The sequence below is a fragment of the Schistocerca serialis genome, chromosome 2 (assembly GCF_023864345.2).
Source record: "Schistocerca serialis cubense isolate TAMUIC-IGC-003099 chromosome 2, iqSchSeri2.2, whole genome shotgun sequence".
NCBI lineage: Eukaryota > Metazoa > Arthropoda > Insecta > Orthoptera > Acrididae > Schistocerca > Schistocerca serialis.
In genome coordinates this window covers 784,570,526-784,597,455 of record NC_064639.1, presented here as the reverse complement: position 1 = coordinate 784,597,455, position 26,930 = coordinate 784,570,526, and the positions used below count along the sequence as shown (strand labels likewise).

Here is a 26,930-nt window from a genome sequence, read left to right as displayed (position 1 = left end):
GCTTATACCATAGAGACGTCATTTGGACATTAACATATTGTTGTGAGACACAAAACTTCGAACTTATGCCTCGCAGCGGTCGCCAGCAGTCAACATCGTAAATAATGACCAGTTCCTACAAATTACGGTTCATGGTTACCTCAAAGAAACAATGGGAAGTATTGGTTTCGTAGTCAAGCTATAAAAAGCATATAAAAGCACACAAAAATAATAATAAAAGTTGGCGTCTCGTAGACTTTCCCGGCGTAATAACTGCTGATATTCTTCACGGGTTTGCAGCCGGATCATGTCGTCGTCCAGACACAATATTTCGGCGGACCAACTGGCCGCTATCTTCAGGTGAGTTAATGCTCGTGCACTGGCTCGCCGGAACTGAATTCCAGCCACGACGGAAACCTTTATACACCACGGACAGAGCACCGCGCGTGCGCGAGATGGTGGGCAGCGCCTCCTGGCGGCAAGTAGACACGCAGCGCGCCGGTGGGAAAAGAGCGAGTTGAATGAATTGTAAGATTACAGGTGTATTATGTGACGGATGCCGCAGACGACACACACTGAGAATCTTTCTCAAGAAGGAGGGGAGGTAGTGAGTAAGAACGATTAATCGCAACAGCACTAGTTAGAAGAATCCAACGACCGAAAAAAAGACCGTTGTGTTTAATGTCGGAAAAAATCGGTTTCCATATCTTACTTAGAGGAAAACCTTTATCCCTATTAATAATATTACTTGCTAATCTAATTTCAATGAATTCTTTAGAAACGCATTCCCAATAGCGAGAAGCAGGAGAGATCAATTGTGTCTTGTCATACATCATCTGCGTCCTTCGTTAAGGCAGTGTTCCGCCACTGCCGACTTCTCAGGCTGGAATAACGGAGTGAGCCGATGATGTTCCACACACCGGTCCTGAATAGTTCGAATAGTTTGACCAATATACTTCTTTCCACAGTGAAACGGAATTTCATAAGCCCCGGGCTTCCTCAAGCCCAAATTATCTTTAACTGAGCCAAGAAGGGCTCTAGTCTTGGCCACCGGCGTAAAAATACTTTTAATATTATATTTTCTTAAAATTCTTGAAATTTAGGATGATATACTTCCCGCAAAAGGTAAATAAGCAAGAGCTACAAAAATATGCTCTATTGGCTCGTGTGGCGGACCAAACTGAACAGCACGGCATATTTGTTGTTCCGTATATCCATTCTGTTTAAAAACAATCTTCGGATGATCAAGCTCTTCCTTTAAATGTTCCTCGTCAGAAATGGCATAAGCTCTTTTCACCAGAGTCCGCAAAACTCCACTACGTTGGAGTGGTGGATGACAGCTGGCCGCATGAAGATAGCGGTTAGTATCTGTAGCCTTCCGATACACACTGTGACCAAAAGTCCCATCGTCCCTTCTTTGAACTAAAACATCAAGAATGGAAGTTTATCATCACTTTCAATTTCCATAGTAAATTGAATACTCAGATGTAGACAATTAAAATGATCTAAAAAACGATTTAAAGCATCAATTACATGTGGCCAAACAATAAAAATGTCATCAACGAATCTCAAAAAACACTTTCGTTTAAGAAACGAAGTTTTGAGTGCCATGTCTTCAAAGTCTTCCATAAAAAGGTTGGCGACTATGGGGGAGGATGGACTCCCCATAGCCACGCCGTCAGTTTGCTCAAAGTTTTGCGGACCTTAATGAATGTGTGACGCTGCAGCGCAATTTGACCGCGCAGCTGGCATCGACAGTATACACGGGGCATTTCGATGCCAGGGCAGGCAGCTCTTTGCGAATTTGTTTACGTGTATGTGCGTAGCTGGCATGAACAGTATGCAGGGGACATTTCGATGTCAGGGCAGGGAGGTCTTTGCGAATTTGTTTACGTGTACGTGCGTAGCTGGCATGAACAGTATGCAGGGGACATTTCAATGCCAGGGCAGGCAGCTCATTGCGAATTTGTTTACGTGTATGTGCGTAGCTGGCATGAACAGTATGCAGGGGACATTTCGATGTCAGGGCAGGGAGGTCTTTGCGAATTTGTTTACGTGTACGTGCGTAGCTGGCATGAACAGTATGCAGGGGACATTTCGATGCCAGGGCAGGCAGCTCTTTGCGAATTTGTTTACGTGTACGTGCGTAGCTGGCATGAACAGTATGCAGGGGACATTTCGATGCCAGGGGAGGCAGCTCTTTGCGAATTTGTTTACATGTATGTGTGTAGCTGGCATGAACAGTATGCAGGGGACATTTCGATGCCAGGGCAGGCAGCTCTTTGCGAATTTGTTTACGTGTACGTGCGTAGCTGGCATGAACAGTATGCAGGGGACATTTCGATGCCAGGGCAGGCAGCTCTTTGCCGATTTCTTTCGGTGTACCCAGTTGACAAATGCATAGGCAGTGTATGAGGATGTCAGAGAGATGCATTTGAGAAAGGACGTGTGGTTGGGCTCAAGAAGCCGGTTGGAGTAACCGGAAAATCGCTCGACATTTGAATAGGAGCGATGCCACTATTCGACGATGTTGGCAGGAATGGGTGACCAGGGCTGTACACAGTGTCAAGAACGAAGCGGTCGACCTAGAGAGATGACAGAACCCGAGGAAGCAACAACCATCAGAGATCCTCTCAGAGCCAGGGATTCATCATTATCATCGATCCGGCGTGCAACTGGTGCTTCAGTGACTGCAAGAACCATATTTTTAGGTGGCTCATAGGAAGTGAGCTGAGCTCATAGTGCCCCTTTCGCTGACTACCACCAACAAGCCAGTCTGCAGTGGTGTCCGGCACATTCGACCTGGTATCTCGTTGACTGGAGTAGAATTATCTTCATAGATGCGTCCACCTTGGAACTGACCCCATGTGACCAGCTCAAGACGTGTCTGGAGGCTCCCCGGACAGCGATGGGATACCAACATGATTGTCGCCCACCATGCGGCCAGACAAACACGGTTGATGATCTGGGGTGCCATTTCGTTTCATAGCAAAATCATTTTGGTTGTCATCCACGGCACTCCTACAGCGCAGCGTTACGTCGACGATATTTTACGCCCAGTTTTGTTGCCCTTCTAGGCGAGAATTCCTGGACTTACTGTCGTATTTGTCAAACCCTACCTTGGCCCGCAAGTTCGCCTTATCTCTCCCCAACTGCGAACATTTGGAGCATTATGGGGGATTTCTCCAACCAGCTCGGTGTTTTGACGATCTACCGCGCCAGTTACACAGAATATGGCACAATATCTCCCAGGAGGGCATCAGTCAGCTCTATTAATCAACTCCAAGCCTAATAACTGCATTTATGTGGACCAGAGGTGGATCAACGCGTTATTGATTTGCTCAATGTGTGAAACTCTTATTCTTGAACAAATCATAATTTTTTTTCTGAAATTAGTCATTTATTGTCTGTACATCTCATCTACCGATTTCCGTCCCATTCCGATAATTCCTTCATTGTGTGTCGTTTTCTTCGTCTTAGAACGAAATTTTTTTTCCAATGTTGGTAAATGTTATTGCTTCATTTTCCCGCTAGTCTTAAATCGAAGCCCACGCAGGTCCCGTGATATGCAGGTGTTATTGGGGAGTTTAGGTGGCGTTTGTCAATATACAGTTACACGTCGCAAATGATACAGAAGAAAGCTCGCGAGAGAGTTTGGGCACAGCAATAAGGAAGCTTTCCGTGTGCGAGCAAAGTCATGCCGTCTCCCAGGAATTCTCATGACTAGCGCAGCAGGGAATGAATGACGCCCTATTGTCGGTGACGTCACCCAGTGCTCACCCGGTAAGCAGCCATTAGCTGCGAAGGCAGCACGCGCCGCTGCGACACGCGACGAGCAGTTAGGATCAGGATAGCGTGACATGACGGCCGGGGATCGCCCGCCATCGCAGCACGGCAGCGCCGCGCTGTGGAACCGCCGGCAACGTAATCGTACAGCCGCGACTATCGTATCAGCCGCGGCAGAACTCAGTAATTTGCGAGCGCACATTAAAGGCGCAGTAAATGGGGCAGTTTACGGCTCAGCGCAGGTATTCCGGTGGTACGGAAACTACCAGGTCAACGGTATGCTTTCTTTTATTTTCAGGGAGAACGTAAAATGGTGCTTGCGTGGAAATATAGGAGCTGTGCGCAACACCCGAAGAAAGTAGATTTCACATTTGTAAGAATTTCACTACCACGCATATTCCACGACATTTCGCAATCGGCGAATGAATCTTCAGGTGGTCTTAGCGAAACGAGTCTGTGTGTTTGAAGGAAGACCGACCAGATCAAATGTACATAAAGGGCGTCCGCAATGTTTCCAGAAACAAGTCCTCACATAGGACGTGAAGACGAGGGTGAACGTGGAGCTGGACGAGTTTTGTGACTTCAGAATGTGGAATGCAGGAAGGTACTCCACCACTTCCTCCAAGAAATTGTGCAATTGGTGTACTGGGAGCAACGTAAAATAACACTATTGAGGTGGTGGTTGTTGGGATGTTTAAGGGGGACTAAACAGCGAAGGTCATCAGTCACCCAAATAACACTATTGAGAAATAAGTGTTGATAGCGTATATTTTTGAAATAATTGACGCTATTTTTGATTGTAAAGGTGTCTGTATATCACTTCAGGTCAGTGTTCGTCTCATTTTCGCATTCCCTGTAGCCAGCAGTACAATAGTGGCGTTGCCACGATAGATCTAAAATGAGTTATCCGTAGAGGGTTCTGCGAAGAGATGAAGTATGGAGCGAAGTGAACGTTCTGATTTATTCCCAACGTATTCCACTGAGACAAGGTCAGGAGTCAAGGCAGGCCAGGCCAGTTCAGGTATGTTATAGCCGAGAAACCGTCGCCTCACAGATGTTGCTTCATTACAGGTTGCTTTGTGATGTTGATACAACCATCGTCTCCGAACTGTTCCTCTACTGCTGATAGTTCAAATGGATGGTTCAAATGGATCTGAGCACTATGGGACTTAACATCTATGGTCATCAGTCCCCTAGAACTTAGAACTACTTAAACCTTACTAACCTAAGGACAACACACAACACCCAGTTATCACGAGGCAGAGAAAATCCCAGACCCCGCGGGGAATCGAACCCGGGAACCCGTGCGCGGGAAGCGAGAACGCTACCGCACGACCACGAGCTGCGGACGCTGCTGATAGTGCACTATAAAATCTATTCAAACCCTTCCTCATATACAAGGTACCACATCTTGACCAGAAAGAAACACTTCATGCCATAACATCACCTCCAACTTACGCCACTGTTGGCACTGCACACGATGGCTGGTGTCAGACCGCCAATCCCAAACCCTTCCACCATATGGATGAGCAGTGCGTGGCTCATGTTCCCACCATCATGTATTTTACACCCTGTTTTTAATGTACTTCCACCTCACTACGTTAATTTAAAATTACTACTGTCACTGAGTCGCTGCTTTGCCTGACCGTGACCGGTGCTAGTAGCGCGTATCGATATATCCCCTCTCGTAGTATCTTTACTCGACCGCTATTACTTCCCGGTCGTTGTCCGTCGTAAAGCAGTTCGGGTCTCGAGTTCGGGCTGCCAGTCAGTTGGAACGCGTCTGGAGCGCAGTCTGGACCTGCCAGTCAGGGAGTTGCAATACGGCACTCGTGCAGTCGGGTTGCAGCATCGACATGGCTCACCCCACCATTGCCGCCACGCATCACTTAAGCTGGGACACGGGCTTGGTGGATCGTCGATCGGTCGTCCTACCGGAAGATGCGTTTTGGCTCGCCAGTCCTCATGAGTCGGCTGTGTGTGTGTGTGCATTGACTCCCGATTTGTCTTCGTGCGTGCTTAGTCACTGTTGGGTATCGTTCAGGCCTTTGTGCAATTGTTTTTCAGGTTGTGTGTGTAGTTGGGGTGTGTCCACTGACGACTGTTTTAGATGTTGTCGGCATTCTGAGGAGTCGGTCGGTTGCTGCGGACCAGGGAAGTTATCTCCGCGCGATGCAGTCAGCTGGGTCCGCTGGCGGTTCCTGCGCAGTGTCGGAGCGTGTGCGGAGCTGTCCGATCACTACGAGCTTCGTGGTTGACCGACCCAGGACGTCAAAGTTGAGTAGTGGTTTCAAGTACCCAAGCCACGTCTATTCATGTTGTGTGGTTCGTTTCGGTGGTTCACAGTTGGGGAGGTTTTCCTGTGAGCGACACCGAGTGTTTGTATTGCTGAAATTTAACTGCTATGCGGTGGAATTAACTATACTGGTTGACTACAATTCAAGTGCACCAGCGGAATTTTCTGCTTTGTGGCCGTTAGTGTTCCGGTTACCTGCCCTGGCCACTAACGTAATTTCAGGCAGTGTCCTTTCCTCGCCGGCCGGTGTGGCCGAGCGGTTCTAGGCGCTTCAGCCTGGAAGCGCGCGACCGCTACGGTCGCAGGTTCGAATCCTGCCTCGTGCATGGATGTGTGTGATGTCCTTAGGTTAGTTAGGTTTAAGTAGTTCAACGTTCTAGGGGACTGATGACCATAGATGTTAAGTCCCATAGTGATCACCTGTTGTCGCTGTCCAACACGGTGTGTAGTTTTGACAGCTTAATACATATACATATTTGATTGTGGATAATCACGTCCGTAACATTTTGTGTTTGAATTCTCATGTACCGATTGGTGGCAAGCAAGTCGTTTGTCTCCAGAATGAGATTTTCACTCTGCCGCGGAGTGTGCACTGATATGAAACTTCCTGGCAGATTAAAACTGTGTGCCCGACCGAGACTCGAACTCGGGACCTTTGCCTTTCGTGGGCAAGTGCTCTACCATCTGAGCTACCGAAGCACGACTCACGGCCGGTCCCCACAGCTTTACTTCTGCCAGTATCTCGTCTTCTACCTTCCAACCTTTACAGAAGCTCTCCTGCGAACCTTGCAGAACTAGCGCTCCTGAAAGAAAGGATACTGCGGAGACATGGCTTAGCCATAGCCTGGGGGATGTTTCCAGAATGAGATTTCCACTCTGCAGCGGAGTGTGCGCTGATATGAAACTTCCTGGCAGATTAAAACTGTGTTCCCGACCGAGACTCGAACTCGGGACCTGTGCCTTTCGCGGGCAAGTGCTCTACCATCTGAGCTACCGAAGCACGACTCACGGCCGGTCCCCACAGCTTTACTTCTGCCAGTATCTCGTCTCCTACCTTCCAACCTTTACAGAAACTCTCCTGCGAACCTTGCAGAACTAGCGCTCCTGAAAGAAAGGATACTGCGGAGACATGGCTTAGCCATAGCCTGGGGGATGTTTCCAGAATGAGATTTCCACTCTGCAGCGGAGTGTGCGCTGATATGAAACTTCCTGGCAGATTAAAACTGTGTTCCCGACCGAGACTCGAACTCGGGACCTGTGCCTTTCGCGGGCAAGTGCTCTACCATCTGAGCTACCGAAGCACGACTCACGGCAGGTCCCCACAGCTTTACTTCTGCCAGTATCTCGTCTCCTACCTTCCAAACTTTACAGAAGCTCTCCTGCGAACCTTGCAGAACTAGCACTCCTGAAAGAAAGGATACTGCGGAGACATGGCTTAGCCACAGCCTGGGTGATGTTTCCAGAATGAGATTTTCACTCTGCAGCGGAGTGTGCGCTGATATGAAACTTCCTGGCAGATTAAGGTTCGCAGGAGAGCTTCTGTAAAGTCTGGAAGGTAGGAGACGAGATACTGGCAGAAATAAAGCTGTGGGCACCCAATTATCCTTTAACACTGTCTACGAAATATATGGGTTATGAGGAGATGCTCGATCAATGTGCCCCATCCTTTTTTATACCCCGTGCACAGTAATGTGCTAGCTGGAGCGCTGGTAGCACTTTGGAACACACGAGCGAACCCATACGCTACTTTCATGCGATCTTTTACAACCACCGTCCGAAATGCTCGGTGATCCCTGTACGTTAATCCAAGAGATCTGCCTGACCTTCGTTTAACTTTGACTGTTTCTTGATGTCTCCACTTCACTGCCACACCACCAGTAGTCGACTTAGGCGGTTTTGTAAGGACTGCGATGTCCGGTATGGATCTGATACTCGAGTGATCTCCATTGAACTCTCCTTCCCTAAATGCAGGTGCCCCTGTCGTAACATCTAGTGAGGCACTGATAACCTAGCAGTTGAGCGCCCCTAAACCATAAATAAACACACACACACACACACACACACACACACGACTCCTACTGGTCAATTCCGTAATACGTCGGGATGTTCGACTGGTTTCTATCAGACAGAAACCATTGACACTTCATTCAGGATAGCATGACAGGTATTTGTAGCTCTCTCCTGCTGAATGCGAGTGTAGTGTGTGGGTCACAGCGCCGTATTGCTCAGATTTACCGTTACAAGTGTGGCGGGACCCTATTCTCAGGAGTCAAGAAGGCAGCCGATGTCAAGTGAAAAGTATGTCTCTTACAATACTCGAATGCACGACCAGTACTTAATGTATGACGCAACCAGACACCAGATGCTGAGTGGTATAGCGATACGGAATGCTTCTGACGACGAGTAGCCCATTTTGAAACTAATAATGCTAAAGTGCTGAAAAGCCTTGATGTTGATTCAGACCACTATTTGACTACGATTAAATTCAGACCACTCCCATTTCGAAAAGAGAAGAAAACCTTTTACAAAATTCCAAAATATAACACAGAAACGTTAAAAAATGAAGAAATTAAACAACGGTTTCAAAGAGCATTGCACAAAGATAGCGATGGCATATCCACAATAAATAAGGAAGCGGGATGGGAGGAGATCAAAAACGAAATAGTTGAAATAGCAAAAGAAAATTGTCTCGTGAAAAGAGTAAGAAGACATCCATGGTGGGACGATGAAGGTGATGAGAACCTGGAGAAGAGACAGAAATTGTGGCAGAAATGGAACTCCACAAAAGATCCTCAAGATCTTGACAATTTTAAAATCCAGAGAAGAGAAACAGCTAAGCTTTTCAGTAATAAAAAAAGAAGACAATTTCAGGATAACCTAGAACAGATTGAGGAAGACTTTAAAAGAAATAATTCTAGAGATTTCTACAAAACTTTTAGAAAACAGCTAACCAAATACCAATCCCCAAATTTATGTTTTAAAGATGAAGAGAACAAGCTAGGTTTGACAAACAAGACTAATTGTGAAATATTAGCAAAATATTTCGAGAATCTACTAAATTGTGAACCACCCAAAGATAAAATGAGTTTTGAAAACCACCGAAATACTAATACCGAGTCAAAACCTCCAGACGCTGAAGAAATAAAACACATAATACACAGTCTAAAAAACAATAAAGCCCCAGGTGAAGACTCCATAGTACAGAAATCCTAAAAATAATGGATACCAACCTCCCACAAGTTTTGGAACATATGTTTAAGAAGATCTGGGACGAAGAAAGAATTCCTGAAGACTGGCAGTGTGCCCTGATACACCCACTACACAAAAAGGGGGATAAGATGAATGTTAATAATTATAGAGGGATCTCGCTACTACCAGTAGGATACAAAATTTTTTCAAGGAAATTACTTCAAATCGTGGAGCCAGTTCTGGATAAAAAAATAGGTGAATATCAAGCAGGTTTTAGACAAGGTAGATCCCGTGTTGAACAAATATTTAACCTGAAAACACTAATTCGTTACAGAATCTCAAGAGGCCAGAGATTTGCAATAGTATTTGTAGATTTCAAAAAAGCATACGACTCGGTAGATAGAGAAACATTACTGAAAGTATTGGAAGAATTTGGGGTCGATACGAAAACAATTCAAATTATCAAACAGACGCTAACAAACAGTAAGGCCAAAGTTAAATTTATGGGTGAAATTTCAAGGAAGTTCGAAATTAAAACAGGTGTTAGACAAGGTGATGGTTTATCCCCAATCCTCTTCAACTGCGTACTGGAAAAGATATTGAGAATATGGAAAGAAGAACTCAAAGGCACCAAGAATGACAACAGAATTGGAACAAAAAAAGAAAAAATAGAAGTGGACTGTTTAGCTTTTGCAGACGATCTGGCAATAATTACAGAAAACGAAGAAATAGCTCAGAACTACCTGGAGAAACTACAAGAAGTTTCGGCCAGAGCTGGACTGCAGATTTCATTTGAAAAAACCGTGTATATGTCTAATCATAGAAATAACAAGAAAAATCTTATTACTAAATACGGCAATATTAAGAGAGTAGAAAAATTTAAGTATTTAGGTGAAATAATTCAAGTGAATGGTTTAGACAAGAGTGCAAACCAGGCGAGAGCAAGGAAAATGGAATTTGCTTTTCAAAAAACCAAAGACATATATAACAAAAAAAAACATTTCGATTCAAGCTAAATTAAGACATTATAAAACTGTCATTAGACCAGAATGCCTGTATGCATCGGAGTGCCTAACCCTTAACAAAAAGGGAGAAATAGAAAACATGCAAAAGAAAGAAAGGAAAATTTTGAGAAAAATATTAGGACCGAGAAAGATTGGAGAAGAGTACAAGCTAAAGAGTAATAAGGAAATATACAAAACTATTGAGAAAGTGAGTGAGGCAATGCGTAAACGCAGACTAACGTTTTATGGTCACCTGTCGAGGATGGATGGAAACAGACTAACAAGAAAAGTGTTTGAACATAGTAACAGGAACGAAAAAACCAACAATAAATGGATACAGATGGTGAAAAAGGATTTGGCCTATTTTAATGTCACCCGTGAGTCAATCAGGGACAGGGAAAAGTTTAGACAAATAGTGAACGAAATTAAGTGTTTTCCAGAAGAAACGAAACTAAAGAATAATAACAGGAAATGGTCGGAAGAGCGGAGGAGGAACCACTCGAAAATGATGAGGAAATATTGGGAAGAGAGAAAAAAAGATCAAAAAGCCGGGCAAGTGAATTGTTGAACGTGGTCCAAAGATGGCCGAAATCGAAAGAAGAAGAAGAATGCTCGTATAATATTAAATGTGTTTTGTAATGCAGCTGAATAAAATAAAAAGAAATCCAAACTTAAACTGAACTCCAAAAGACAAACAAGAAGAAAAGACCTACTACGAAGGAGTTATACGAATGGGACACGTCTCCGGCCACCAATCTGATTGAGTGGAGTGGAATAGTCTCCAGTAACGAGTCCCATTTCGAACTAAGCCCCGATGACGAGCTAAGACGTGTTTGAAGACGTCCTGGACAGTGGTGGGATACCAACTTGACTGTCGCCCGCCTTACGGCCCGATAACCAGAAGTGCTGAGCTGGTGTGCAATTCATTTCATAGCAGGACCGCTTTGGTTGTCATCCGCGGTATCCTTACAACACAGCAATACGTTGAAGATATTCTACGCAACGTTTTGTTGCCCTCCTTGGCAAGCCATCCTGGGCTTACATTTCAAAAAGATAATACCCGCCCGCATACGGCGACGAGAGTTTCTACTGCTGCCTTCGTATGGCCAAACCCTACCTTGGACGGAAAGGTCACCGGATCTCTGCCAAACTGAGAACGTTTGGACAATTGTGGGCAGGGCGCTCCAGCCACCTCGAGATTCTAACGATCTACCGCGCCAATTGGACAGAATTTGACACGATATCTCTCAGGAGGACATCCAACAACTCTGTCAATCAATGCCAAGCCGAATAGCTGCTTGCGTAAGGGGAAGAAGTGAACCAACGGGTTTATTGCCTTACTTAATTTGTGAAGCTCTTTGTCTTGTGAAACTGATCAGTTTTTCTGAAATTGTAAACATTTGTTTGTCTCTACATGTACATCAAATCTACCGATTTACAACCCATTCTGCCAGCCGAAGTGGCCGTGCGGTTAAAGGCGCTGCAGTCTGGAGCCGCAAGATCGCTACGGTCGCAGGTTCGAATCCTGCCTCGGGCATGGATGTTTATGATGCCCTTAGGTTAGTTAGGTTTAACTAGTTCTAAGTTCTAGGGGACTAATGACCTCAGAAGTTAAGTCCCATAGTGCTCAGAGCCATTTTTGAACGACCCATTCTGATAATTCTTTCGTGGTACGTAGTTTTTTTGTCTTACTGTGTATTTTCAGTAATTTACTACACTGTCATACAGTTACTACATTAACATGCCATATAAGATGTATATCAGTGTATAATAAATTCACTACTTAATAACAACAAAATATTTTGTAATGTAATATACTTAATTGTGTATTACTGTACTTTATACTACATATCACATGCAGTTAAAATAACTGTATCAAAGATAAATGATATATTAAATTTAAATTTCTTTCTTTTATAACAAATGCAATAATTATTATTATAAATTACATTTATGTATCTAATAATTTTGGACCCATTCTTTCCTTTGTGTATTTATTAATAATTAAAAAGTTATTGTTGGGCACCAGGGAGGATACGTTATTATTATTTCTTCCTATAAGATTGTTGTAGTAATCGAATTTTAGTGAATTAATACATTTTAAATATATTTGTGTTGTATGCATGTATTTATAATTAATAAGTTATTGTTGGGCAACTCGGTAGATGCGTTAGTATTATTTCTTTCTTTATGATTGTTATACTAATCGAATTTTAGTGAATCAATACATTTTTAAATATATTTGTGTTGTGCTAAAGTTTTATTTTTGCTAATTTATTATCTTTTCATTTGTACTGTGTGTCAGTTTTGCTGAAATAAACGGTCTTATGTGTAATAATTAGACTGAAATTGAATGATCACGGTGATTACAAGATAAAGGTAGGCGAAATGCGTGCTGAAATATTTAGCATATTAAACACGCACTAACAAATAACAATACAGAAACTTAGCTTGTAACTAGATGAGGAAAAAACGAAGACGCAGAATAAACAGGGATTAGGAGTATTTACAATACTTTATGGGAATTAGTTACTAACCTGTGTTCAAAAACGTGTAATTAGAGTGAGACACAGTTAGTCCGAAAATTGCTACGTTAATGTCATCTTTTGTTCCTTTACTGCAGAAAAAATCCAGTTGGAACTACAAGATCATCTGATGCAGTTTTGTTCGCAGAAGTTCTTGTTGGACTCCATGTCGTGCACAATTTCTCACTTATTTCAGGGGTTTCATTGTGGTGTAGATTCCGCTCCGTACATGCACTTGTTCACATCTTAGGAAAGGAGATGTATAAAAATAAAGTTGCTGTGGATGCTGAGTTACACTGCAGTATCTGTCTGAGGCAACAGTTAATTACTGAGAATATTTAACATTGATCAGAAAAACACAGATAGCAGATGCGGAGGGTCGCGGCAATGTGGCAAAACCGATTCGACGGTCTGTGTCGTGATCGCCTGGGAGAACGTCCTCACCATAATTTGTGTTTTTAAATGATATAAATTCTGTTTCACACTACTCAATATGTGCCGTTAGATTCACAGCGTTTTGTAGTGCTTTCGGAAATGTGTGCAAAAGGCGTCGAAAAGTCGCTGTGCATTTTTGTGTCTTTTACTCTCTGCCATGGAGCAATGGGTGAAACCATTAATAACCATGTCTTGTAATTTATTACGAGCAGTGGGTGAAACCAATAATAGCCATTGCTTGTAATTTATTTACGTGTTTACTACGCAAAGATTTTAAGGATTATTCCGCGTTCATCATAAGAAATGTAAATAATTCTTTATAAAAGTTGATATGTATATAATGAGATACTTACGACCATGTGCAATGCTTTACTGAACAGTAATTGAATAAAATATGAAAGAAAAAATTTACTCATAAATCACACCCACTATATAACTGAGAGAAACGCTAAAACAACTTGGTAATTGAAATCATGGTCGGGAACAGTACAAGACCAAAGAAGGCAGCAGCAAAACATCCTTCCCCACAGTCTGGATACACTCAAGAACGACAATTAATTATAATAAAGTTGTCTCGGAAACTACCAGCTGGAAAGAAAATTTAATTAATTTCAAGAAGCGGAAGGGGGGGAACTTTTCGAGATTTGTATCTTGTTTTAACTTATCCGAACAGTGAGAGATAAAACAAAGGACCAAGACTTAATTTGGCCGAAACAGAGATGACATCTGCGGTGCTTTGAGAGTGGAGAGAGCATTTTGCGAAGGACAGAATTAGAACTGCGTGTTTGCGCGAGATACGCTCTGCGGTTCCCCTATCCTGGCATACAGTAATCACAATCAGCTACAAAGCAAAATGTTGCTTGTTAGTCCTAAAAATCAGAAACTGTTATTATATTTGCGATTTGCTCTTCTTCATCAGTTCTTACGTTTCAGTCTCATAGGGCAAACCAAGATGTATTTTCAAAACATAACAACATTTATTGTCTCCAGAGCAACAAGTCTTTTCACACAGTCTTATCATTGAGGTAATCCGGCGATTAGAAGGAATTCTATCTATTAAAATTAAATTATATGTCTATATACCCATGTGAATAACTGAGCGGTCTGCACATCTAAATGCTATACAGGGACTCAGATTCTAACTCCCTATGCAGTCAAGACATTTTTCGTTGGTGAAAGGAACAGGAATGTCATCACTGAGAAACGGTTCGAAGAAGAAACAGTAGCACTGGTTGCGCAGGCTGACATCAACGGCGATGCTCAACACCTGTACTCCGGCACAGCCACCACTGGCGCCCTGGGTATGACAGTTCTCAGCTGGAGAGCCCGCGCAAGGGCTGACACTGCACATGGCCGGCTGCAAACACGTCAAAGCCAGCTACTGGCCAGAGAAGAAGGTGTTATTCACGAAGTATGTTGGTAACAGACTCTATTTAACACTCACATATTCAAACTGAATCAAAACCACAAGTTCTTTACTATGTTTATGAAATGCTGAATGTGTTTTCAATTAAAAGCCACCAATAAAACTATAACACCAAGAACGATAGCGAATATCGAAATTTTACTCTTTTGAGCACGCAGTATAATAGAAAGGATATATGTAGTCTGAAAACAAAAACTGAGCCACATCCCAAACTTTAAGTTTTGAGAAAATGGAAGAAACATTGTCTTTATAACAGTTTTTTTACATTTTCCTTAGAAACGTCTACAACAGTCAGAATATGAACGCATGAAAGCTTAATGTTACCTATAGAATATTATTCTTGTAAATACCTCTTTGGTCTGAACATTTTATGAAAGCAAGTATGTGTCAACTTTTGTGTCATTAAACATGGTCAAGCGCCCTGAAGTATACATCATCAAAGGCAAAATACACAAGTAAAAAGTAAGCTAAAAACAAGTTATGGACAATATTTTGGTAAAAGTGGGAGAAAATAGTTGTTTTTTACAAGTTTTATTCATAAAAAGTCCGCAGCTCGTGGTCGTGCGGTAGCGTTCTCGCGTCCCACGCCCGTGTTCCCGGGTTCGATTCCCGGCGGGGTCAGGGATTTACTCTGCCTGGTGATGACTGGGTGTTGTGTGACGTCCTTAGGTTAGTTAGGTTTAAGTAGTTCTAAGTTCTAGGGGACTGATGACCATAGATGTTAAGTCCCATAGTGCTCAGAGCCATTTGAACCATTATTCATAAAACGTAAGAAACTAGTACTTAAGTCTTAAATTGTAGGTCCTAAGTAAAAAGTAGTGTTCTTGAAAACTCTTGTATTGAAATATCTAATTTGAGAAAATGTAGGATACAGTACTGATCTTTAGGGTACATAAAAATATTAATATATTTTTAAAACTTTTAATACGTAAAGAACAACTTTCAGACCGTGTTTACCGTGTTAGTTCACTGTAGAACAGTTTGTTTCCTCCGTTTGTGTATGAAACCATTTCAGAATTCAATACTGACGTCATTCTCAGCCGTGAAAGTTCAAGGATTTTTTTGTTTGTTTCATGTTTTAAATTGTTTTGTTTTCACCCATGGTTCAATGCCACTGAAAGCTTTTTTCCTAGTTTCTCCTTGTCGATTTAGACCCAACAGCCTCAGAAATTTCTAAAGTTGTTGCATTAAGGCAACTTTTCGCTGATGCACTGAACTCATAAAATTCTTCATCATCCATCAAAATTGTTAGAAATGATATTTTCGCGCAAACATACAGAGAAGATTGACAACATCCAACGGAACCTCACATTCCTCACCTCTGTTTCTTTTTCCATGAGACCAAAGTCGCCATCACAGTGTAATATCTCTTTATATTCGATGAATTATTCTGATACAATGACGTTTACTAATTTTCTATCTTCATACTCGCAGAATCCATGCGCAAAGTAGTTTGATACAATAGCTATGCCATGAGCGCATAATTATTCTTTGTAGTACTCTCTCTGGTGGTTGCTAGAAAAAAGCTTCCGATATATATATATATATATATATATATATATATATATATATATATATTGCTCCTTCATACAAAAGGTGTGTAACAATTTACATTATTTGACATAGAGAATTAATGATATTCATCGACATATTGCATAGTTGTTAATCAGAAGGGAACTTCCGAAAGACTGGATGCGAACCTGCATTTAATAATCCAAGAGCTCCATTACTTCTTCGGAAGGTTAAACTTCATCAAAGCCAAATATCCGCTTGATCTGAGGTTTCCTGGCTGATTATACAACGCTCCCAAAAATACGAGGCATTTTATTTGTACAGATTAGCAGACTGCCGCAAAGCACGAGCCTGCAGAGAAGAAGAATCATCGCCTGATTTCATTCTAACAAGTAAAATTTCTGAATCATTTTGAGTGAGTGAGTTATGACTGTTTCCTATTATGAATGATTGATTGCTCGAACGAATTGAGAACTACATAACTACATAATTACATAGATAGGAGGAAAAATTACATCAGATTAAGCAGGGATGGCCTGGCATAATGTATTTATGTTGAACCTAGACAGCATGGTAGTTAGACCCCAAATACATCGAAAGAAAAAATGGCATTATTATTTTGACTACTAAAGTTGTCGCTCCATACGATTATTTCTTTCTTCTTTGTTATTTTATTTTTAATGCCTCTCAGTATTGAACTGGCGCTTTCACATTCTCCTTGGCCACTCAAACGGTCACGTGAAACAAACAAAAATCATGGTTGTTGCCGGCCATGTACAGACCCAGATTAAAAGAAGACAACTGTCGTAAGTAATACATTTGGAAGTGGTTAATGTTGCTACAGAAAAAAAACTTGCAGCAAGTCGATTGTGCTATGGTGAGCAGGGGCATCCGCAACCTTGACAACAGTTTCGATGCTGGGGTCAAAGTAGGCGACGCTCGAGCGCTCCGTAACAGCCACGCGGGAACATCAAATATACTGTAGATCCATATTGTCAGGAGGCGCACTAGGAGCTGCGGACCACAGGGTACCTCGCCAGGCATTAACAAGAGGTCGCTGGCAGCATCACAAAATCACGCCTCCATCCGGTCACGAATGACTAGGGGGCAGTGCGTTTCTTCCTGCAGACTGATTATTTAAACCGACCCAGGGACCGCTGCGGACCCACATAGTCATACTCATCATTGCTTCTTCATCATGAAAATTTTTGATGCGTCACCAGCACCACCATTACACCATGGCGTCATCTACATTCATCAATAACTCTGTCTCACTTGTAATATAATATCGTCAAACGAGTCTTAAAAACGATCAGTATTTTCCATCTATGTGTGTTTTACAAAATCCCCGTTTATTGTGCCTTGGTTTTACGTAAACATCATCAATATTGTCCACTTATGTATTTTTTACAAAATCATCTGTTATTGTCAGCTTTTACATATTTTAACGATCTTTACAGTTTATATAAAATTCTGCTGAAGAGCGGTTTTCACCCGCTGCCAGCGAGCCACCACTGTGGGGATTAAAATAACAATAAAGGAAAAAAAAAGAAAAAAGCAAAGAAAACTACTGCGGACAGTTCCCGTCGGCAAAAGCAGTCCGAGTCATGTGCCGACTGATTGCAAACCATCACTTTAAGCTGTCGTCGGCGTGCCATCGGTGAAGACTGCATCACGCCAAGAAGTTAGACTTCATAGTAGGCAGCAGTTCTCCGACTGCTAGTTTACCGTTTTAGATCTCGCTCCCGGGAAATAGTTGAAGCCTATACCTCAGAAATGTATTTAGCTCGAACCGTTGAAGAGATTCTTGTTAGCCGTAGTGCATCCACCAGTTTTCTGCGAGCTAATAGACAAGTTGTTTGCGTCATTTACCGGGGCTCTCCTCAAATAGTAACAAAAAGTAGGATTTGTCCGACTGAAAACGTACAGGTGCCTCTTATAGGAGCTGTTAATTCTTCATCATTTCTCTAGCTCGCTCTCTTTTCCTGTCGTGGATTTCAACGATGCTTCAGTGTAGTTCTTTGTTCCTCTGGCTATTTTGTATTTTGTTGTGTGATAAATCGCACATATTACATGTGTCTTTTCTCGACTTCAGAAATATCAGTTTTGGAAAGCTTTTCCCTCACTTTTTCTAGGTAAAACCGGTAATCAACATTAATATTACGACATGAACATTAGTATTATGATGTCTAAAAACTGTATGAAACTTGTTGTAGTTCATATGTTCACTTAAAAACAAATCTGAACTCCTTGCCTTGGCGTAGTGAGTTTCCTCTTTCGGTAACTTACAATATGATCAGCTATTAGCTCTGCATCTTTCAGCGGTATACTTATTGTTTCTAGTTTTGTTACCCCTACGTTCAACATAGGTGACGTCACCCCGCTTTTTTGGTGCAACTAGGGTTTCGACTTTTTCCCCACACCTGTGTGCGTTTCCTTTTGCCATTAGAAATTGTGAAGAAAACAGCTGCCAACCCACAAGTTCCTTCTGGAGCTGTGTACGAACCACGTCGCCCACTACGTTCAACGACGCTAACACCTAACAGTCCCATTAGATGTTAATTTTGCTTCAAGTTGTCTTACAGGCAATAAAATTAATTAAATATATATTCGTAACCAATGTTCCTGTATTCATAACAGCACCGACGTACAACATAATTGTAAACCAACAAGACATTAGAGGCTTTGCGGCTATTGCCAGTAATAACGTGTTTGATACTCTGCACAGTTAACTACTAAAAATATTAAAGCGTTAAAACTACCATAGTGTGAGTAGGCTTATCTTGGAATACAGGTAAGCTAGAGCGTTGACTTTAACAGTCAAGACCTACCACACTTGGAGGAACAGTTTGGTTGTTATTTCGCTCATAAGTTTTCCACTTAGACCTTCACTTCCCCTTAAATTGTTAAAAGCTTCTTTCTTCCATTATCAAGCTATGACGTCAGACTGTAAAATGTAAAAAATAATTTTTTTGCCGAATAACTTCCTCAAAATTGAATATCAAAGAGTACTTAGCAGGGAACACGCGCGAATCTCAAAACAGTGGTATTTAAGTTTCTATGCGAAAAGTAAAAATTTTCCTGAGACAAACATCTATAGAGACGGATGTAGCTCTGCTTCATCTCTATAAAACAATTTTTGTGAGGCACATCGGATGACTTGAAATTTCCCTCATTGTCTGCGCCCGTGTTGCGTGTCAGTGCGTGTCCCGGCGTGTACCGGTGTGAACCAGGGTCAAGTCGCTCCCACTACGTTTTATACGCTCTGCCGATGAATGTTGTTTCTGCGTCGTATCCAGAGACGCATAGCACATCGTATCGCATATCGTCTACACTCAGTGAGAACTGCACCTAATAGTTTACATAAAATATTTGATCAGGCGAGCATCCACAACTGAGTAACGTACCCTATTTATAGAGTAAAAATCCACTTCAGTTGCTAGTAATTTTTCTAAATTTATTCCACGACTGGTTTCTAAGCTTAAGGCTTCATCTTCAGGTGATACCATGTGCGAAAAAGAGGAGGGGCTTCTTACTTACCAGTACTACGGGGCTGACACAGTCAGTTGTGGAGAGTGATGTACTCCACAATTATTAACCATAAATGTACGGCGGTCTGGTCAGTCTGTCAATGAGAATCGCACCCACCTCAAACAACAGTATGGGAACGTGTGACCAGCAACCACAGGGTCTCCCCTGGACATCACGACACGGAAGCGACTAAAACGGACGCCCCAGAAAGCAGCAGACCGCGGCAGCGGGAATGAATGACGTCAGGCGGGCGCTGTGGTTGCTCGTCATACGTTCCCATGCGGTTGTCTGACTTGGATGGCATCTCCGTTGACTAACTGGCTCGACCACCATGCATTTGTGGTTTCGTAATTGTGTGAGTACACCACTTTCTACAACAGAATCTTTCATTCGAGTATGTCAACGCCATAGAATCTGTACGTTGGAGGCCCCTCCTTTTGTTCGCAGTTGGTAGCACCTGAAAATGAATTTTTAAGCTTCGAAGCTAATTGTGGAATAAATTTAGAAGAATTACTAGCAGCTAAATCGGATTTTTATTCTATTGTGTAGCCAATGAGCTGACTAAAGGATTCTTCTAAGAAATACCAAATTAAGGTATTTGCTCTTTCAATAGTTGATCTGTTTATACATGCTTATAGGTTATCCAAGTGTGCACAACGCGATCGCGATTCTTAAATAGATGTATTTGTTCTTTGTTTTCTATGTAGATAACCTGAAGATGCTTAAATATCGCGAAACGCGTCGTTGAAAAATAAAAAACTAAAATTGCAACGAAGACTGTTTTTAACCAATACTTTTAAAATCATGTAGAGTGCTTAAGACAGGCATCTCTTCATTCATGTTGTATGTCGTGACGTCAGAAGCTTAGCACACCGGTACAGGGGCGGGGCGACCCAGCCGCCGCTATGGCGGACTACTCACCGCAGGGCCCCACGAAGCGCAGCTTGAGGTCCGAGTGGTTGCGGCAGGTGGCGTGCCGCAGCGCGCAGTGGCTGTCGTAATCGCGGCCGTCGGAGCCGCAGACCACCTGCGGGGGCGGCGCCGCTCCTTCCTCCGCCCCCGCCGCCCCCGCTGCCGCCGCCTCCAGGTCCGGGCAGTCCGCCGAGCACTCGCAGGAGGCGGCGCCGCCCGGCGACGTCGGCACGCAGCGAGAACCCGGCGGGCACGTCACGCGGCCGCACGGGTCGTGGTCCTCTGTAAGAACACGGGTGGCGCGCGCACTGTCAGCACGGGGATCTGGTGGACATTCGTAGCGAGTCACATACACATCAGAGTTATGGAAATTTGTTGCGACAAATAGGCAAATGCGGTGTAGTGGCGCATTTTCTTAGGCGACACGTTGTAAGCAATTTAATGAATCTGGATTATAGTCTTTCTTTGTGAGATCTGCCTGGATAGCCGTACGTATTAAAGCGCCGCTTCCAGTATGGGGAAATGCACCGGCCCGGGACCGAATCCGGCAACTGGATTAACTACGAGGGTCTGTTTGCTGGCCAGCCTGGATGTGGTTCAAAAATGGTTCAAATGGCTCTGAGCACTAAGGGACTTTGGTCATCAGTCCCCTAGAACTTAGAGCTACTTAAACCTAACTAGCCTAAGAACATCATACACATCCATGTCCGACGCAGGATTCGAAACTGCGACCGTAGCGGTCACGCGGTTCCAGACTGAAGCGCCTAGAACCGCACGGCCACATCGGCCCGCCCTGAATGTGGTTTTTAGAAAAAAATGTGTGTGAAATCTTGTGGGACATAACTGCTAAGGTCATGACTCCCTAAGCTTACACACTATTTAACCTAAATTATCCTATGGACAAACACACACACCCATGGCCGAGGGAGGACTCGAACCTCCGCCGGGACCAGCCGCACAGCCCATGACTGCAGCGCCTTACATCGCTCGGTTAATCCCGCGCGGCTGGTTTTTAGACTGATTCCCACATTCCACTACGTGAATGCTGCGCTGACACTGAAGTTTTGTCTCAGTTACGTGATTCACAAATATTTACAAAATTTTGGCTGAATTTCACATGAATAACACTAAGCGCAGCCACTTGGGGTACACATATTTTGCCCCAGGAGGAGGTGGAGGTAGCAGGTTGGAGGCAGGAGGAGCATCCGGCCACCCCTGAAACTAACCACGCCGAATACGTTAATAATCGTGCCGTGTCGTATTTTCAAATTAACAATACGAGCTGCAGGGATGTAAACAGAGTAAACTAAAAACATTGATTGTCACGTCCCGCTCTGATAGCCGCTTCTGGGATTCGGGGAGCCGCCCCGGTCCCGAACCGAATCCGTCCCGCGGCTTTACGACGATGGCCGACGTGTCGGACAGCCTGGATGTAATTTTTAGGCGGTTCTCGACATCGTACTGGGTGAATACTTGGCTGGTATCCACATCCCGCCTCAGTTATACGATTCGCAGACATTTCGTAAACGTTCTGACAATTTCACATGGATAACACTCGACGCAATCTGATGCGGTATACAATTTCCGTTCTGTCTGGAGGGAGGCTTGCGAGGGATTGATGAGTGGTGAAAGGAAGGGCATTCCGCCGGCCTGTACCAAAATGGTTCAAATGGCTCTGAGCACTATGGGACTTAACATCTCTGGTCATCAGTTCCCTAGAACTTAGAACTACTTAAACCTAACTAACCTAAGGACAACACACACATCCATGCCCGAGGCAGGATTCGAACCTGCGACCGCAGCAGTCGCGCGGCTCCGGACTGAGCGCCTAGAACCGCTAGACCACCGCGGCCGGCGCCGGCCTGTACCAGTAACACTGCTAAATCCGGATTAACATGATTACTCAGTGGAGATGCGAGGTAATGGCAAAGAAAAAAGAGGAATCCATTAACATGATCACTCAGTGGGGATACGAGGTAATGGAAAAGAAGAAAGAGGAAAACAATCATGAATGTATGAAATGACTGGATATTGTCCTACGAGGTAAGGGTTTCTAGACGTCGGTGCCGGCGGTCAGATTCCCTTCAATACTGAAACTTCCTGGCAGATTAAAACTGTGTGCCGGACCGAGACTCGAACTCGGGACCTTTGCCTTTCTCGGGCAAGTGCTCTACCAACTGAGCTTCCCAAGCACGACTCACGCCCCGACCTCAGAGCTTTAATTCCGTCAGTACCTCGTCTCCGACCTTCCAAACTTCACAGAAGCTCTCCTGTGAACCTTGCAGAATTAGCACTCGTGGAAGAAAGGATATTGCGGAGACATGGTTTAGCCACAGCCTGGGGTATGTTTCCAGGATGAGATTTTTCTCAGATTTCATCTGCCAGGAAGTTTCATATCAACGCACACTCCGTTGTAGAGGAAGTTTCATATCAGCGCACACTCCGGTGTAGAGCGGAAATCTCATCCCTTGAATACTTCTCACGATATAGCCAGTAGCGTGCGGAGCTATTGCGGTTAGAGTTTATGTAATACTATGCTCAAGTATGCAGTCGTCTAGTGGCAGCGTTCATTCGTCTTCTGGAGCCAGACGTGAGTATTATTTCTGGAATGCGCATGGCGACTCAGTGGCATGTTTGGAACCTGTTAAGCTCGCTGAATAAGGTGTCCAACTGTCGACATAGCCTAGTGGAAACGAATTGCAGAACGACATCGTAAACTCAACACAGTGGGCAAAACTACACGTTCAATTAAGACAATTCGGAGTAGAAGTCAATCACCCCGTACCATGGCTACAATGCGTAATTCAGCATCCGTTCGTCGATGCATAGGAACTTGTTGTATCCACTGACTGAACACATAAGCATTGTAGTAGCAGCAATGTAAACAGTCACAAGAGAGACACTGCTGTCTAGACTATGTACCGACTGTCTGTGTAAGGACCTAATGCTTGTAAAATTGGCCTGATGGGATGTCTGTGGCCCTGAACTACAGGAGGTAGGGTGACAGATGACACATGGGGGTCTTGTAATGAGTGGTACTAGTGAGACGTCTGTAGATGGACGGTGGAAACCAAAGCGAGAGGGCCTTGTAGTATCACTGTCAGACAGGAAAGCAGATGTACATGTCCAAGCTTGTTTTTTGGCAGCTATTGAACATAATACAGCTTGCTGCAACGAAATAATGCTGTAGGAGGAAAGTTTTCTTGTCTAGTGGTTATCTTGTAGCTTTGAAAAGAATTCGTTACGGAACCACTACAAAAGTTGTAAATACACTGATGGCCATGAAAATTGTAACACCAGGAAGGATAGCAAACAACGAAATTCAACTCATTGTGCATGTGCAACCCAGTAGGAAGAATTGCCTTTGTAGGTGGTATAACTGTGTACAGTTGCGGTTACTGGTACACAGAGCTGCCACCTATGACTTCAACAGCTTTCTACATCTACATTTACATCTATACCCGACAAAGCACCTTATAAAGTGTGGTGGAGGCTACTTTGTGTACCCTTTTCCTGTACCAATGACGTATGTTTCTTGGGAAAAACGACTGTTCGTATGCCTCTGTGGGGTCTCGCAGCTCTCTAATTTTATCTTATGGTATTTTCGCGAGATACACTTAGGAGGAAGCAATACACTGATTGCCTCTTCTGGGAATGTACTCCATCGGGAGTTTACCAGTAGACTACAAGGCGACGCAGACTCCTATTTTACGGTGTCTTCCACTGGAGTTGGCTGAAGCTTTCGGCTTGCTAAATGAAACCTGTAACGAAACGAGCTGGTCTCCTTTGGAGCTTCTCTATTTCCTCTATGAGTCCTTTCTGATATGAATCCCGTACTGACGAGGAATATTCGAGTATTAGTCCAGCGAATGTTTTTTAAGTTACTTTCTTTGTTGATGGACTACATTTGCTGAGGATCCTTCCACTGAATTTCAGTCTGGCATGTGCCTTACTCACGATTATGTTTGTATGGTTGCCCCACTTTAAATCGATCCGTACGCATACTCCTAGACATTTTATGGAAGTAAATGCATCCAGTGATTATTCTGCAGTTTTGTAATCATACAAAAAAGACCTTCCTGTCTATGTATTCGGAATACGTTACTTTATGATGAGGCTCAGTTGCCACTTTTTGCACTAAGCACCGATCCTCTGATGCACATCCTGCATTTCGATACAATTTTATAGCGTGGTGACTTCTCTGCATACAACAATCTGCGAAAAGCCACATGGAAGTTCCGACATTATCTGATGGGTCATATATATATATACTGTGAAAAGCAGTGGTCGTATAACACTCCCCTGGGGTACGCCAGAAGTTACTTTTATATCTCAACACATCTCTGCGGTCAGAATGACATGCTGTTTGGTAGAAACTTTTCAGACCAGTCACACAGTTGGTCTGATATTCCATAAGCTCGTATTTTGTTCATTAGGTGGCAGTGTGGGACTGTATCGAATGCCTTACGGAAGACAAGGAACACGGCATCTACTTGGGCACCTGTAACTACTGATTTCTGTGTCTCATGGGCGAACAGAGCGAGCTGGGTATTGGCACAGCTGTTAATAGAGTCGAACTGTCATTGAATGACGCACATGTGTGTACATCATTCCACTGTTATGCTAGAATTCACCAATCACAACGGCTAGCGAGTGATAGCGTGTCAGTATCTCGGCAGTCTTTGAGCATATTTTTCAATGGGTAATAGATGTAAAGAACTTGATTAAGCGAACACACACTCTGTGTTTACTATGGACAGCACTGGCATAAGGGAAGATAGGTCTCATCAATCAGACTTACGAAGCTAGAAATGTAACTTTTTCTGTTGAAATTATCAGGTATGTCAATCGGATGCGATAATGTTGTTTACCAAATTGGATCCTGTACAGTTATGCCAGGTGCTGTACCCGTATGACGATGACGAATACAATTTGGCAACATTCGCTCTCCTCAGAGCCTACACACACAGATACGTCCATCGTGGTCCTATTCCGCTGATGTGAGACTTTTCTGAAGAAATCCCAATATTGTCACTGTGTGCGCCAGTGTCAGCGTGCCCCTTTCTGTTCCGCGTCAAAGAAAGACGAAATGCCACTGTATCGAGAGTCAAAGATACTACGGACGTCATTGCACTGTGCGGGTGGGAACTTACCTTGTTGCAAACAAGCCCATTTTATGACTAAAGTGCGTGACATTGTTAAACCCTCTCAGGCGCTAATCGCGTAGGGCCACTGAGGTATTGTGTGGCTTTCAGTATAGCCCTTCTAAGCTCTCCGATATCATATTCGAATGACATTTTTGGGTTTCCCGACCAGCTTGGCCGCAATATCACAGGAGGTTAAACGGAAAGATCACGATCCTATCGTTGTTGAGTTCCTACAAGTTGTGGGAGCCGTTTCTCTTTCTTACACGAGCTATTACACAGTTATCTCACCAACAACTAACATTCAAACTCGATTTTTGAAGCATAAACCCGCTGCAATATCGTTTCTTATCTACAGAAAGCAGGGGGGGCTACTCCCATGTACTTTGTGCAGTTCTGCTGAAGTGCTTACTGTTTGCATAACCAAGAATGTAGAATACGAGAACGAAGTGTTTCGCGACGACACTGTCGTATAAAACTTCGTGACGCGTCAGTGGAGTGTAAAGTCTCGATCTTTCGACGATTACCTACATCGCTTTCGTCAGGAACAACTGACTGTCTAAGCTATTGCTATAGTGGCCTTTTATAGCCCATAGAAGTCCTGACTGATCGGTAACTACGTAATGCTGTCGCAGATGGTGCCAACGTCTGCACTGGTGACACCACCGCTCTCGTGGTAGCGTAAATCTCTGCCTCTTCTCTGCATCGAGAGCTTGTTTCAATGCAACGCTAAGAATATATCCGTTGTCACGGCTGGCAGTACAATGAGTAGCCGAGACGTCCATCCGACTTTTATTGTACCAAAACATCTAAAAATGGTAGCCTTCCTTCTCTGTCTGTCTCGAAAGTGAACTGGATGCTCGGATGCATGCTGTTCATATGTTCAAGGAAGTGCTCACGAGGTTCTACGCCGTGTGACCAGACCATAAAGGTGTCGTCAACATAGCGATAAAATGAGGATGGACGAAGGGGAGTCAAATCTAATGTACTCTCCTCAAAACGTTCCATTTAAAAGTTGGCCAATGCTGGAGACAGCAGAAAATCAATAGCTATTCTGTCTGTTATTTCAGATAATTTACCACCAAACTTTCAGTTCATTGTACAGACAAAGAAGGAACGTAGCTATTTTTTGGATATTTTAATAACACGGAAGTCGGATGGACGTCTCGCCAACTCAGTGTACCGCCAGCT

General features: G+C 43.5%; 1 pseudogene; it reads right to left on the bottom strand.

Moving 5' to 3' along the window:
• LOC126456404 (agrin-like) overlaps window positions 1-26,930 on the bottom strand; it is a 379,882-nt pseudogene that overhangs the window by 333,526 nt on the left and 19,426 nt on the right.